The sequence below is a fragment of the Vidua chalybeata genome, chromosome 11 (genome assembly GCF_026979565.1).
Source record: "Vidua chalybeata isolate OUT-0048 chromosome 11, bVidCha1 merged haplotype, whole genome shotgun sequence".
Taxonomy (NCBI): Eukaryota; Metazoa; Chordata; class Aves; order Passeriformes; family Viduidae; genus Vidua; species Vidua chalybeata.
The window spans coordinates 12,429,108-12,444,145 of record NC_071540.1 but is presented as its reverse complement, the minus strand read 5'-3'; the positions used below and the strand labels follow the sequence as shown (position 1 = coordinate 12,444,145).

Genomic DNA, 15,038 nt, shown 5'->3' with positions numbered 1-15,038 from the left:
CCACTACACCATGTGAAACAGCAAAAATCGGTGTTTGTAACTGAGCACAGGTGAAATGAAGATCTGAGGTAACTGAGGGAATTCTCACTCAGGCTCTCACGTCATTCAGGCCTATTAGACAAACCACAACTTAATTTTTGCTTTCCTCATTGTTCTCATCTGGTTTTCCTCCCAGACACACTTCATAAAATCTTCCTTCCTTTATTCAGTGTTGTTCCCCTGATTATTCTTATACATGCTTTTAATTAGAGTCTAGTTCAACAGCTAACTAACCTTCTGGAAAAAAACCTACTCCAAAAGGCCAAAACCACGTGAACTGCTTTCCATGCTTGATTACATGACTGTAATTACAGAGATGCAGCCATCTCAAGGGGTCAGTGGCTCTAATGAAGATGTTTTCTTGTTCCCCTGTGAACACTTCACAGCCTGATGTTTTAACTGAAATCCTGTCATCCTGGCTGGGACTCATTCCATGAAGGAGTTCACAATGCAGGCTAAGGGAATTTAAGTAGAACTTACTGGCTCACCTTAACTGCCACTTAAATCAGTACCAATTTACAGCTTAGGAAAATCTTTGTAAAAACTTAGTAAAAACATGGATTCTCTTGGTATGAGAAGCTGAATTTGGTGAATCACTGGTACTGATGAATAAAGCAGAATCCATTCAAACTAAGGATTTGGCAGGACAAGAAGGGAAGGAGGACAGTGTTTTTGCAGACTTGCCATTGCAATGTTCATTTACCAATTTCTGCCTAAACTCTCTCCCTCCTTTCTAAAGAAGGTCATCAAACACTGCCAGGCTGCTCTGCAGCTTTTCTATTTGTCCATAGGCAGGCAACCAGCAAGAATCAGTATAAACAAGATGTCTAACTTAATTGAGCTAACCTGTAAAAACTAAAAGACTAAGAAGTGTGAATTTACAAGTCTCCCTGAATAGCAGAGATGTCAGCAGTTGAGCACATGTCTGCAGAAAACAACCCCAAGCACCCCTACAAGTCCAGGGAGCTGCTCAGGTCTCTGGTATATTGAGGGAGGAGACTTGTGATGGTGCAATCTGTGTTCTACACAAGGAAGGATCAAGCACTTGGGTTAAATTTTCTTAAGGAACCCTTGGAATGTCAGTGATGCCCCTCTCTGAATGGCTCTAAAAGCTGTACATTGAAGGAGATTTGGTGCTGTTATTAACCACAGGTTAAGGGAGCTGAATCTAGGCCAAAAACAATACCCACACACCTTCTGCTACCTAAATAAATTGCATTATGTTTTAAACTTAATTTTAAAAAAAGTATAAATTCAATTATCCTAATGTGTGGAAACACCGGTTAAAAAAAGATCTTAACAATTATAACCCATTGAAAAGTGTTAAAACATGTCAGTTTTGTCCCCTTTTTCATTCAACATCGATGAAAAATTGAATCTGAATGCATTATTGCAGAAACAATCAGCTTTCAAATTCCTGCAAGCAACACTGGGTCTACCCTGACACAACAATACCTGCTCAAAACTTACATCCAGAGTCATAAATGCAGAAGGGCCACATCACATCTCTCAAGCCTAGGAGAGGTTTATTCTTTACTCCACACATATAAATTGCACTCCCAGCAGTGAATGCTGTGTTTACACACCAGCTGTATTAATTGCTCCCTGGAGACCCGACCCAAACCCAGGAAACTTCACCAGCACAGCTCCAAATTCTGAAATACACCTCCAAAGCTTTGTGCATTCTGTGAGTGCACCAGTGCCAGCCTGTGAACATCAGCTAACTAATCAAACACAAGCCATGTGGGAACTTTTTACAAGGGCATTTAGTTCTACTTCACTGGAGGGCATGAAGACTCATCTAAAAATCTGGACTCCATAAACTTACTTCAATTATTTTTATTTCAGTGGAAATAGAAGCAGGCTGACAGTTTCTGTTGTATTTTAGAGGGGCCAATGCCACGAATGCCTCTAAAAATATCATGGTTATGCAAACTAAGTAACAGCAACCAATGTCAGTTCTGATCTGCAAGGACATTACTTTAAAATATAAATTTGAGTGCATTGTTAAAGTAACTACTTCAGAATTCATACGAAAAATTCCTAGTCAGCAGAACTGTCTCTTCTTGTACAGGGGACAATCACATATTTCCAAATTATCAATTCTTATTTATGGCCTTGGGAACTGGTCAGAAGTAGAATCAATAGCATATTGATAGATGAAAATAACTGCAAATACAGAGGGCTCTAAGTTTTCAGAAAAGCTTTGCTATCAGGCAAGATATAGACAAAAAAAGTTCATCTGACCACTTGGTGATCTCATTCAGCACCTGGAAAGCTAAACACTCTGTTTTGAGACCTTATTTGGTGAACTTCAGTAGTGAGACAACTGCAGCCTACAAAAATATGAATCTGTGACACTAAGCTCTGTTTATACAATAGAAACAGAATGGGCTCTATTTACAAAATCACCTTTTAGTGTTCTTTAGCCTCGTATTTTACAGGAGCTGGAGTAATTCAATAATGGCTAAATAAATCTGATCCTTGTAGATGGTTTGTTTAACAAAACCCAGTGAGATGGAACAATATTGGCTTTAGGTGCACAAGACAGAAGTGGAGATAAAATTTTCCCTACTCATCTTTCACCATCTAAATCCTACAGAGGTCTGACTACAGCCATGCCTTGCCCATAAATTATCAGGGGCACAGACTCCCTGTAAAATGAAAAGCTGTACTTTCTCAAGCTGCACTTTGAGCCTCCAGGCTTCTGGTTACTCCATGACAGCCCAATAGAAGTATAGAGTAATCATTTTTCCCCAGAGTGGATATTTTTATACTGTTGAAATTGTTCTTAAAGGTGCCAAATAAAAGTTACCTTAACCTACAGTAAATCCAAGACAAATTCCTGCCAATAAATGTCTGTTCCTCTATAAAAAATGCTTACCTACAATTCTCAAAATACTTTACAAAGGAAATTAAAATACAATGTGCCTGAATTAAAACACAGGTACCCTTATAAAGAAAATGAAAGTACATTTATTCATGTTTTACTTATGGAAAATTGGAAAAGCAGAACCTTTGTAACTTGGATAAGTTTTCATGGAAACCCCAAAAGTAGACTCCTTAACTCACATTTTCCAGCTCTACTGACAAAGGCGTATTTCCCCAGGACCCAGAGATCTAACTGTATGGTGGTAATCATAAAAACCCCAGCATTGCTCAAAACTCAACACATAAATACCAAGCCCTTCCCCCAAAACTTGCTTCTATGTCAAGCCACTCTGACAAAAATGTAAGAATTCAAACTCAAGCTTTTTACAATCAAATTGCCCCAAGATAGGCTGAGTACTTTTGTTGCATATTTTCATACAGCCAAACACACATCTATTAAAATTCTCATTACAAAAAAAGAAAACCCACCAACATAAAAACCAACCCAGAGCACTTGACACTTGCAGCTTTTCAAATGTGATAGGAAATTCAAGCAAAAATATTTTACTTATTTATAAATTCATGTCACTGCAATACACTGGTAGACTAAAGTGTGCCAATCCTCTCATATTTTCTTCTTACAGAGTAACACATAAAAGACAGAAAGCAATATGTGATTTTTTTTTAATTATCCCATCCAATCACTTAGCACTCTAAAAGAACACTTGTTGCCATCTTCACATAAAGCATAGCTAAATTTAGCTCAGATATTACAAAGCTACTGATCTCTCAAATACTCAAGAATGAATTATTTAAAACCACAAGATCTATGGGGTGACTTGTCTTAAAACCACGCCTAAGAAAGCAGAGAGAAGATTTTTTCCAGGTTTATTCCAGGAAGCTTCATGGCTTGTTCTAACTACGAGGCTTCTCTGGCTACTCCACAGTAACACGCTCCTCCTTGTTAGGCTGGGCAGCTCTGGGAGAACAGGGACACCTAAAAAGACCCATGTCAAAAATCTAGTGCCTCACCACACATTCTGCTGCTACACATCTGTACAGACAGCCCTGCAGAAGGCTGGGGACGAGGGGCTGACTGCAGGTCTCAAACACCGGCAGCTACGGAGCCAACAAGGATCGCTGGCAAGGACATGCTGAGAGAAACAACGGGATGGGGCTGCAGAAGGGGCCACAAGGGAGGTAGGGCAGTACTTTTCTGGGACAAATGTCCTTGTTCTGGGTCCTGGGAATAAGCACAGCGTAGCACAGCCATGGGATTGAGGTCAAGAAGCAGACATGGACCAAAGGCTGGTTCAGTAGGGGGAAACAAGACCGCCCCTGACCCCCAAGGGGCTCTGACCCATTTCCAGACACGCCAAGGAGAATGAACTGCACATTGTAACAGCTTGCACAGACAGAGAGAAAGTTACCTCCAGGGTAGGGAAACATAGCTATAAAAACCTACCTCCACAGAGCCCTGGTGTGCACATCCCAGGGTGCTGGATCAATGCTGGAGCCAGCACTGGTGATCTTTCTGTCTCTCCCTCTCTCTTTCACGCTACCCTTTATTCAAAATCCACCCCTGTGTTTACATGAGAAGATAAGGGACTAACATACCAATTTCCATGCCAAATGTATAATTTACCAATAAAACTGTCTTTTTAAAAGCCTCTGATATTTGTGGTTCCTTTTCAACCACGGGCATATACAAATCTTGGGTGCTTCCCTTCCCTTCAGGGTGGAACGCCACAACCCTGCAATGTTTTTTTGAAATGCCAAAATGACATTCTTGAAAAAAATCTTTTGGACTCTCACAAGAACGCAAAACAGAAAGACTGCAATATGTTTCCCACATGTCCTAAAATTTCCTTCACTTTTTATTAACCATTGCATTACGCAGAAAATGCTGATCCTTCCTCCTCACCTTCCAAGACATCCTGACAAACTGAGAATATGCTCAGTGTGTTCTGGATGCCTCACTGTTACAGCACAGGGAGCAATGTTCAGCCACAAAGCAACCTTTGAAGTCTTCTGACATTGCCTGATAAGAACCAGGTTTCTGGCATTCTACATTAAATTGCCCAAGAGTCTCCCATATTTTCTAGTGGCAGAGCAGATCCTGGCTCATGCCTCGACACTTTCAACATTTCAGGTTCCAGGTTTCAGAGATTGCTGCTCTTCAGACATCACTGCTTTTTTGCATGAGTTGGGAAAGGACTTGCTAGAAAAAAGTGAACACAAAATTTGAGGTGGGATAGGGAGAGGGGAATCTTATTTCTGAGCCAGAAGCTTTTATATCTCTGTGGAAAAACAAGAATAAAGGGTAATCTTGTTTTTTGTAGTATACAAATGTATGTTTAATCCATAACACACCTGAAATATCAAAATTGTACTGCTGTTAATCAAAGTGGTCCATATTTAGAAAAGAAACAAGAGAAGCTAGGCTAAACAGCCAACATTCTACCACTTCTAAATCAAGAGAGTAGCATAACCCAGTAACAGAATCTGGCAAAAATCTAAAAGAATAAAAACAAGGAATGAGTGCAAATGAGCAGCTACTTTAGTGGGGTATGCATATAGGGATACAAAGTTCACCTCACTATCCTGTGGACTTTTATTTCCTTAAAAATACAGCAAATGTTTGTAGTTTTTTCTGTTATTAAATGCGTTTTAAAGATCAGAGCAATATACAGATATTTCATTTCACACCCCATTTTTTATTTACTCTTGGAACTAGAATGAAATCAGAAAGTTTCCTATATCCAGAAGAGGGACAGAGTGTTAGCTTACATCTAAAAATACCTTCTGCAGTGTTCTTATGTGATCACCAAAAAATGAAGTAACTAGACGCTTCTCTAAGCCATCAGCAGAAAAAAAAATGTTTAAATATTTAATATGCTTTTAAAAATGTCAACTGAGTCAAACTATTACTAGTTTTTTATTGTGACCAAAAGTAAAATGTTTAATTGAAACAGCTGCTCCTTAATAAATAACCAGAAGCTGTGTGCACAAATGTGTGGTATTTCCAGATTAGATTTTCATGCATGGCATTCCATGCATGATCTTTTCATGCACTTGAATATAAGACAAGTTAAATAAGATCTCAGTCCAAATAACAAAATTGTAGAGGATCAGAAGTGATGATTCCAAAATAGACCTGGGCCTACCTCCAGTATAAACAACTTGATCTCAGTATTAGTTTTAGGATGCAAAGCAAACATCCTAGATCTTATTGCTTCTTTCACTCACTCAGGTAAGCTTTACTGTTGCAATGGTTCAGCAAAAAATTACTATGGATAGATACTGCTATTCCAGGGGGATAAAAAATGAAGTGCATTAAAATTTGGTCCAAATATGGTCTGAAAATGTTTTAAATTGCCCCCCCCTTTTTTTTTTAACCATATCTCTGATGCATATTCACAGTACAAGCAACAAACTATTTTTAAAAGGTTGGTTTTAGTAAACTCTTCACAACCAATTTAACCATAGTGAGTTAAATAGGGGTTTGGTTTTACAAGACCTGCATTGATGTATTTGTCAAGTCTGTTTCATTCTTTGGACTAACTCTGCAGTCCATTATTTACAAAGAGCATCCTCAGGCATGTAAAATATCTGTGTAAATTATCAGGTTCATGCAACTGCTAAACAGTAGAGAATCCACACAGAAGAACTGTCAATAGCAATGCCTAAACTGTAGAGACCTTTGCTACATTTTCCAAACCAACATAGTCTTGTCCTGCTATTAAATAAACTCATTTTGCCCTATGATTCACTTCAGAATTCAATTTTTAAGAGTCATTTTGCAGAGCAGAAATACATTTCTAAAAATTCAATTGTCTTTAATAGAAAAACAGGCTTTCATATATTGAATGCTGTGTTCTTGGAAGTGAAGCTCTTCAGCACTGAAATGAAAATCATATTTCAGTCTAAGTTTGCATTATCTCCTGCATGTCACAGAACAGTTGCCAAAGAAATGCCAAGGAAAAAGGTGTAAATTGTGAAAAGTAACATTTCTGACAGTGGTAATCTCTGTGGCTTTGGTTTAACTGATCCCCACTACACAGCTGAAGTTGTCACATACCAAGAGCCAAGAGTCCGTGTCTTGAATGGTACAGCTTCACTGATAAAACACAAATGTTTGGGGTTTGAGGTTTTTGTAATTATCCTTATTAGCTATTAGTTGCATTTCTATTTCTCCTGGCTGCCCATAGCCTGTGATACACTTTTCAAGACATACATTTACTTGAGTATTGCAGGCAGAGATACCCTTTGTTTATTAGCCATGGCTTTTACTCCTATACTGCCTTTAGTAGGACTGCTCCCAGAGATAAATTTGCATTAGTGAAGCAAATGCATACTGGGAAAGTGTCAGAGAACTGTTAGACAGAATAATATTATTTGTATAATTCTGATTATTATGCACCCCAAATTTTGTAAGATTTGAAGTGATGCAGAAGGAACATACTTTTAATATCTTACATAATTCATCCTGATCATTTAAATAGTTTCTTAAAACAGCATTCCCTGGATGCCAGCTTTTGAAGTGTTTAACAAGGTATACATAAAGAGGGTAATAATTATAATGGGGGTGTAATGAGCTTCACTATCAATGGGAGTCAAAGTACGGTAGATTTTTATCTCAGATAATTATTGTTATGTGCAGTAAATGCACCAGCAAAACTGAAGAAATAAAGCCTTTGGATTACCTCTAGTGAAGAGAATTCACAAAAGAGAACATTAATTTTTATTCTGACTTTGTTCTATGAATCTGACAGGTGTTAAGCTGCTAAATCAGGAGACCTGAGGCCTTGTGTAAGTGACATAAAACTATATTGTACAGCAAGCACAGCAGAACTTCAAATTCCGCTGTGCCTTGACTACAGGTGACAAGAAATCACTTATGTCTATGTAATTAAACAGCAAACCTCTCACACAAAAGGACAACAACTTCAACCTGATCAGCAGACATAGCTGCCCTAGCTGGAATAGCAGAGTGCTATCACAGAGACACCTGGGGAACAGCACACTCCACACAGCCACTCCAAAATGAATCACCTTCTCCTAGGGAGCAGAAGGCTTTCATTTACAGGCCACATTCATTCACCCTACAGCCAAAACCACCACAAAGTCCTTAAATATTGCTGCTGCATTTTGTAGTAAGGGTTATCAGGCTGGTCAGGGCCTGGGCTGAGGTCACTGAGCTGGCACAGAACACTGGCACTGCCAGCTGGTTACTCTGTTCACTCTGCTTAAAAGGATTATTGATCTGTTGGGATGGACTGGACTACTGGCCAAAAGCTGTAAGGCCATTACCTGCAAGATCCAGTCATTTCAACCTTCAAAGACAAAAATCTCTTCTACTAAATTTAAAAATGTTTGTGTTCTGGGTTGGTTTTTTTTTTTTTTTTCTATGTATGAATAATTTTTCCTTTGTGTCTCCAACTGTCTTAAGCATTTAAACAAGTAATTTTGTAGCTGAGATCAAAATTGCTCTCTGAATTTATTATCCTTAAACTAATTGAAAATTATGACCGGCTCACTAAGGCAAAGAAGCCCAACTGGTAAGCACTGAAGATGGTAACACTTTGCTGCTCCCTCAGCTGACAACAACTTGATTTTCAGCATTATGAGAGACTGAGTAAACAACTCACATCAGGCAGTCAGAGAGCTCCAGCCTAATCTTGTAAAACCAGTGTTGGTAAACCACAAGCCTGTCAAGGTGCCTTCATGTGCTGCTTGGTATATTAATTATGTCATTAACATACCATGTTTTTATATACACCACTGGTACATACATCAATGAAATTATAAGCAACTAACAGAAGAAAGGAAGGTGTGAATAGAAGTAAATTCAAAGCAAATTCACTTCCATTCCAAACCCACTCCTCCAGATCAGAGGTGTTCTTTGAAAGCAACTGTAACTTAAATGCAGGTTTAAGTAATTTTCCATTTTCTACATAAAATAAAATCTTAAATGATTTTCCACTTTCTACAACCCAGTATTTTCTGTCCTGCAGCATTATCTGAAAACAAAGCAGAACAACAACAAATAAAAGCACTAATTCTATGTTTGTGAATATTTCTTGGAAACCAAATAGCTGCCTTGTTTTATCACATTCATCCCTCTTTTCAATTGCAAGAACTCTGACAAACAAATTTTGGGGAAACAACTGCTTTTGTAATTGACACTGATCTCTCCAGCAGGCTGTGGGCGCTGCCTGTCCTAGGCCCCTCAGAAGCTCCATCACAGCTGCTTGCTGTGGTTATGTAACACATATTTATACATGACTTTTTATGTAAAATACTTCACAGTTCCCAGTGTATGTTAAGTTAGGAGCCTATTTTCTTCACCAAAGTTCTTCACCAAGTCCACCTACAATGGCTCATACCCACCAATCCACACAAGAGATTTGCAACAAACCCTTTCTCAGATTGTAGCTGTGGCTTTTCAAGAATGCCAAAATCAGCTACAATCAGTGTCAGTCTCTGAAGAAACTCATACTATCTATTTGTGGCAACAGCCATGGGAAAGAAGTACTACAAAGGAAAACTTGACTTGGTAGAGGAAAAAAGATCAGGAACTTCAAACTCCAAAATACTCCAGGCAGCACAGACAGTGATTATTTTGCAGGACAGAGCTCAACCCAAGCCATTTCTCTACTATGTTGGGCTTAGTATAATATTTGAAAAGTTGAAATAACTCAAAGGTTTATTGGCTTTCTGAGGGGAAATTTCTAAAAGTAATTTTTAATTTTTCTATTTTTTTTCTTTTTTCTACCCCTGCATGGACCTTACGAGCAACTTCCCCACTGGGGCACAGAAGAAAACCTTCTTTTGTAATCTTGGGATATGTTTTGAAAAATATTTGGAAAAGCAGATTAACACTCATCAGTACCATTACTCTATTTTAAGATAAATCTCAGAGTAAAGGACTCAAGTAATACTGAATGAGGAACAGTTGAGGATTATTTGATACTGTGCCTCATACAAGGAGGCTGGAAGCTGATGAGGGTTATCTACTGCCATTTCAGTTTCATATGGTGAGGCTAGGACAGACGTTACAGACATTTTTTACAATGAAAAAAACTCTTATTTACAAATAGATAATCTAGGAAACTTTCCCATCAAATACTAAAAGTAATCACAACACAAGATGTGTGACTCAGCTGTTTTGTTTTATGATACAAACCTATTGGCCCTAGTTTTTAGTGATGTACCAAGCATTGAGCATATTTGTCCCATTTCTTTTTCCCTATGGGCTGTGACCACATCTTTTTTTCATTATAAAAATCCTTTGAATTATTTATATTTCTTCATATTTTGGGAGTATAACTGAATTATTATTATTATTATTATTATTATTACTATTATTTTAGGGAAATTCCCCCAACAGGAACAGGTCAGGTATAACTACACAAGTAAAAACTAATCACCAACAAAATACTTTGCCATTCACACAGAAGGAAGCCCATATATTACAACATGCCTTTCTTTTTAACTCTGCCTAACATTTTCTGTTTCACGGTTTTCTTTTAATGCACACAAACATGAGTGCTGCTAATACACCTTGTTTCCACTTGTTTGTCTTTACACAGCATATGTCTGCTTTCAACATAGCACTCCTACCTGCTTTTAGGCTTAAAACCCTACCTTCAAGATATGCTAAATTAAAGAGAAATATTACAAGAACGAATCAGAGATGTGTCTCATCACTAGCTTTCATCTCGAAGAGACAGTTAATTCCATCACTGCTATTAATTGGACTGCCAGGCCAAAACAAAGGGTGACCTCTCCACAGAAACCCAACACTGTAAATTTACAGAATTTGCATTATTTTCTTCTATTGTATCAGGAGGATAAACATCATGGCCAGAGTAATGACCAGGTTATGGCAGGCAGCACAGGACAAAGCAGTGATTCGAAACCTTGAGGTGTGCTTCAGCATTTCTGACATCTGTGTCAGCCACGCTCCCAGCTCAGCCCCTGCCTTTGCCTCCTTGCCCAGTGCACACCACAGGCACACACAGTGATCCAGAAACCTCCCAGCAGCAGGAGCAAAGGCCCAGAGCAGAGTGAAGTTCTGCTCCTGCACCTGCCACCTGCCCCTACAGGAGCTTTTGAGCCTCTGTGTGCCCTTGCTGGTTCACTGCCCGTCTGCCAGTGCTGCCTGAGCTCTGTGCTGCCATGCACCTCGGGCTGAGGCACAGTCTGCTTGGGAGGCACCTCCCTGCTCAGGACCCATGAGCTGTGAAGCTCAGCTAGTCAGCACACCTGAAGAGAAGCTGTCCTCTGAAAATAGGCAGTTTTATTTCATGAGCTGTGCAGTGCTACTCAAGCAACTCTCCCCACTGAGATCAGTCAATTTCTTGCCCTGTGTCTCACCCCTTCACTATAGCCTTTTATGAGTGCAGTAACTGTCTATTTTGGTGCCTTTGATGAAAAAATTATTATTCATTGTATAAGATTTCCCACCATATATATAAAATCATATATTTCATACTCATCATATTAAAAATGGATGCATTTTCATCAACATAATTAATGTTTGTTGTATTATCACTCAAATAATTGCATACAGTTGTAGCTGGAGAACACCATAGCTCTGAAATAGCACTCTTCATCTGTAGATCAATGCAAGTGCAGCTGGTAATTCAGCTTTTGTGAACAGGTCATCAGCATGACTAGCATATTAACATCTCAGCCAAGGAGCAACACTTAGAGGCATTCTTCTAGAGGTTAATGAAAGGGCTTAATATGTACTTCAGCAGTGATTATTTCCAAGAAATTCGTTAAAGGCAAATGGCCATCACTTGAATTTTAATTCAAATTCTAATTTTAATCTGAACAGTTATTGTAGGTGTTGCCTGACTGTTAAGAATATATTCTTGCTCCTGATCCCATTGTACCCTGCTGAGATTTGTTCAAATTAATTGTGTATGGTGTTACTGATTAAATTCCCTGGGAAAAAACACAGTACTCATATATAATGACTAATTCTCTCAGCTTATTGATCCTAAGTTCAGAATCATTTTGTCAGTGCAAATGCAGAATACAGTGAAGACAGATGCTATGCTTGGATCACAGAGAAGGCTCACACTAGGAGCAGCAGCTCACAGCAGCCATAACTATTTCACATTAAAGACATCTACTGTTATCTACTCTCAGCTTCCCACTCCCACCCCCTAAAACAAATTCTGACAAAGTAAATAAATACACATACCCCAAAGAACCATTTGGAAGCGTTCAGCATATTCATATTTTTCACTGTAAAGACGCACACTGGACTCCTCCAGTGAATTGTCATCAGAAACAGATTGAAGAGCATCACTTGCAATGACCTAAGGGCTAAGGGAAAAACAGATTCATGCAGCAGCTACCTGCTGCTGTGTTAGGGCTACAATTATTTCTCATATTCCTTCAGCTAGGCTTTGTCTCTTGTAGGGCAATCTTCACCTTTCAGGACTTCTCTGAGGACTTCTTAGAAATGCATTCCCAGAAAGATCAGACTCTTGAGGTAGAATTGCATCATCCCTTGATTCATAATGCCCCTGGTAACTGAACCTGCACTCACCAGCTTCTCAGCAAAGACAGCCAGCTGACAGTTCAGCTACCAAAAGAGCAGAGACCATTGTGCAAATGCACAGATCCAGAATGACTCTTTCAAAATTAATTCTATCTAATTGCACGTGGAAATACAGTATATAGAAGAAGGAATTAAAAGAAATTAATTCTTCCAAATTCTTTCTCTATCTTACTGAGGGAAAACATAAATGTTAGAGTCAACTTATCCCAGCCTCGTTATCTCTCGTTGTTATCTCCTAGGGGCAGGGCTCTGTCTGCTCAAAGGTGCTTCTCAGTCACTTCTGGGGTTTTCAGTTTTAACCAGAGAAGGTTTGTTCAGTCTGAGTGTGCTGAAACTCTTCAGCTCATATTTAGTATCGCACCCTGAGATACTGAAGATAAAATTTAAAACACCATTAGCAGTCAGCACAATCTACTAAATTATGTCAAAGTGATTCTTGAAAGCTGCTCCCTGTCTCCTGCAGACAGAAGAGGGTAACTTAGCAATAGGTAACCCTTTGCATGCAAATAGCAAAGCAACAGAAACAATGAGAAACAACAAAAAAGAAGCAAGAAATATTATATTCATAAAAATAATGCAAGAAGCTCCCAACAAGGCAGTAATGCTGCTTATTTAACCAGCAGGATATTGCTGCCTTTCACAGGAACAATGCTGTTGCAATATCACTCAGAAATTCTGTGTTAAATGCTCTTCAGCATTTTTTAGGTCTTCAGGGGTGTGCATTGTTTATCAGACTTTTTGTTTTATGTGCTTGCACTGGAAATGCTAACCAGAATTTTTTCTCCAACAGGGCAGTTTTTAAACCAGATGTAGATAGTAACAGGCAAAAAATCCCTACCAGTATTGAAGTTACACAGTGCATGAGAGATGAAACAGAATCTGAATCTATTTCTTTGCATGGGTTTGGAAAGAATCTGCCTTGACAGAAACATTTTGCATTAAGAAGAAAAAAAATCAGAACTCCACAAACACTGGAGACATACACAGGGATATTTTAAAATTTTTTAAATTTACTTTTGTTATTTATTCTGCTTTATTTTTTTTAAATTTCTACCTCTTAACATTCTGGAATGTATTATCTAGTGTTCTGTACTTCCTATATTGTGCACTGGCTTTATGGAAACATGAGGTAACCCTCATTATTTTAAATAAAATTTCTGTTTCCATCTACAAAGTTATTAAGTAACTTTCCTTCCTGCTGTTCTAATTGTATGGTAGTATGTTTAATGGGATTTTTTTACATTTTTAGGTAATTTATTAATATTGTAAATTGAATAAGTATTGGTACTATATAAATTAATCATGACACTTAGAAACAAATCTTTCAGTCTCTGCTAGGCAAAATCAAATCAGTAAAGTTTTACCTAAACTAAATCTAAATAAGAGCTAGAGGAGTTGGTCACAGGCAGGAGCTGGGACACCTGACAGAAACCAATCAGGAGCACTGGAAAACTCATCCTCAGGAGGGAACTTACCCTGCACCATGCTGACCACACTCCTGACTTTGCTCACCCAAGACTTCTTCTCTAAGAACTGATGAGCATGTAGGTCTGCACCAACATCCCTGGATGTATTTGCATATATTAATACTGATAAGCAGAACTGTTAAGCTATTTTTTCATTACTCATGTAAAAGCTGCAGTAAAGAACTGGTGGATTCACTGTGGTGTATATTTAACACTCCCAGTTCACACTTCTTCATAGTATTAAATTATTTTTATTTTATGATACAAAACCTTCATAAAAGCAGCAAAAATTAATTTAAAGTAAGCACAGATAATATGCAAAGAAAAAAAAATACTTAATCCTTAATATCTCTCTCGAGAAGGAAAAAGGGCCAGGGAAGAGGAATTTCCCTTGTGTAATTCTCTTCTGGAGATTAATTCAGTATAGTACATGCCCCTGTGGATTAAGAAACTCCAGATACATTAAGTATACATACACCTGTTCACTGTCTCACAGATATGGAAAAAGGATATATCTTCCAAGAGACACTAAGACAGAAAAAAGAATTGCACTCAAGAAGGAACTAAACAACTGCCTGTCCCCCTCACAGCAGGAAAACCTCCTCCTATTAAAATAAATGCTACTGTAATGGCAGCTGATCTGCATAATGTTATGGTAACATGCAGTTCCTTTCTCTGAACAAAAGATGCTGTTTTTCAAAATTAACTTTAAATCAAACCACTAAAAATTGCTTACAATGAATAGCTGCACTACTAGACTACCTATTCATAATTGTTAGTTTATATTTCTCTTAAAGATGAAGGTAAAGATAATTTTTCCCATCAAATGAAATGTTCCTTCTATCTCAGAATCATACTTCGCTGTGCTTTGGACAAACATGCTTCAGTAGGCTTTGGTGTCCCTTCCAAATTGGTAGGAGATTTATACACAACCTGTGTGCCAAGTAGTGCTCATTTTTGCTCTTAGAAATGCACTTGGCAATAAGTAAACCGGAAGAATTTGCAACCCTTCTGAATCCTGTTCTCTGTTAATTGTAAGTGCTCTTTCTTTTCTCCCAACTTGTATGCAATTCATTACA

The 15,038-nt window shown here is 38.3% G+C and overlaps 1 protein-coding gene across 3 annotated transcripts in view; it reads right to left on the bottom strand.

Moving 5' to 3' along the window:
- The window catches only part of SMPD3 (sphingomyelin phosphodiesterase 3), a 102,052-nt gene that overhangs the window by 38,808 nt on the left and 48,206 nt on the right, over positions 1–15,038 (bottom strand). The window contains exon 1 of one of the 3 annotated variants that reach the window (XM_053952637.1): positions 4,376–4,427. The exons of the other annotated variants lie outside the window; for them this stretch is intronic. The gene's annotated coding sequence lies outside the window, so the exon portion shown is untranslated. Of the gene's footprint in view, positions 1–4,375; positions 4,428–15,038 lie in introns of those variants that run through there. 3 annotated transcript variants of the gene reach the window in all.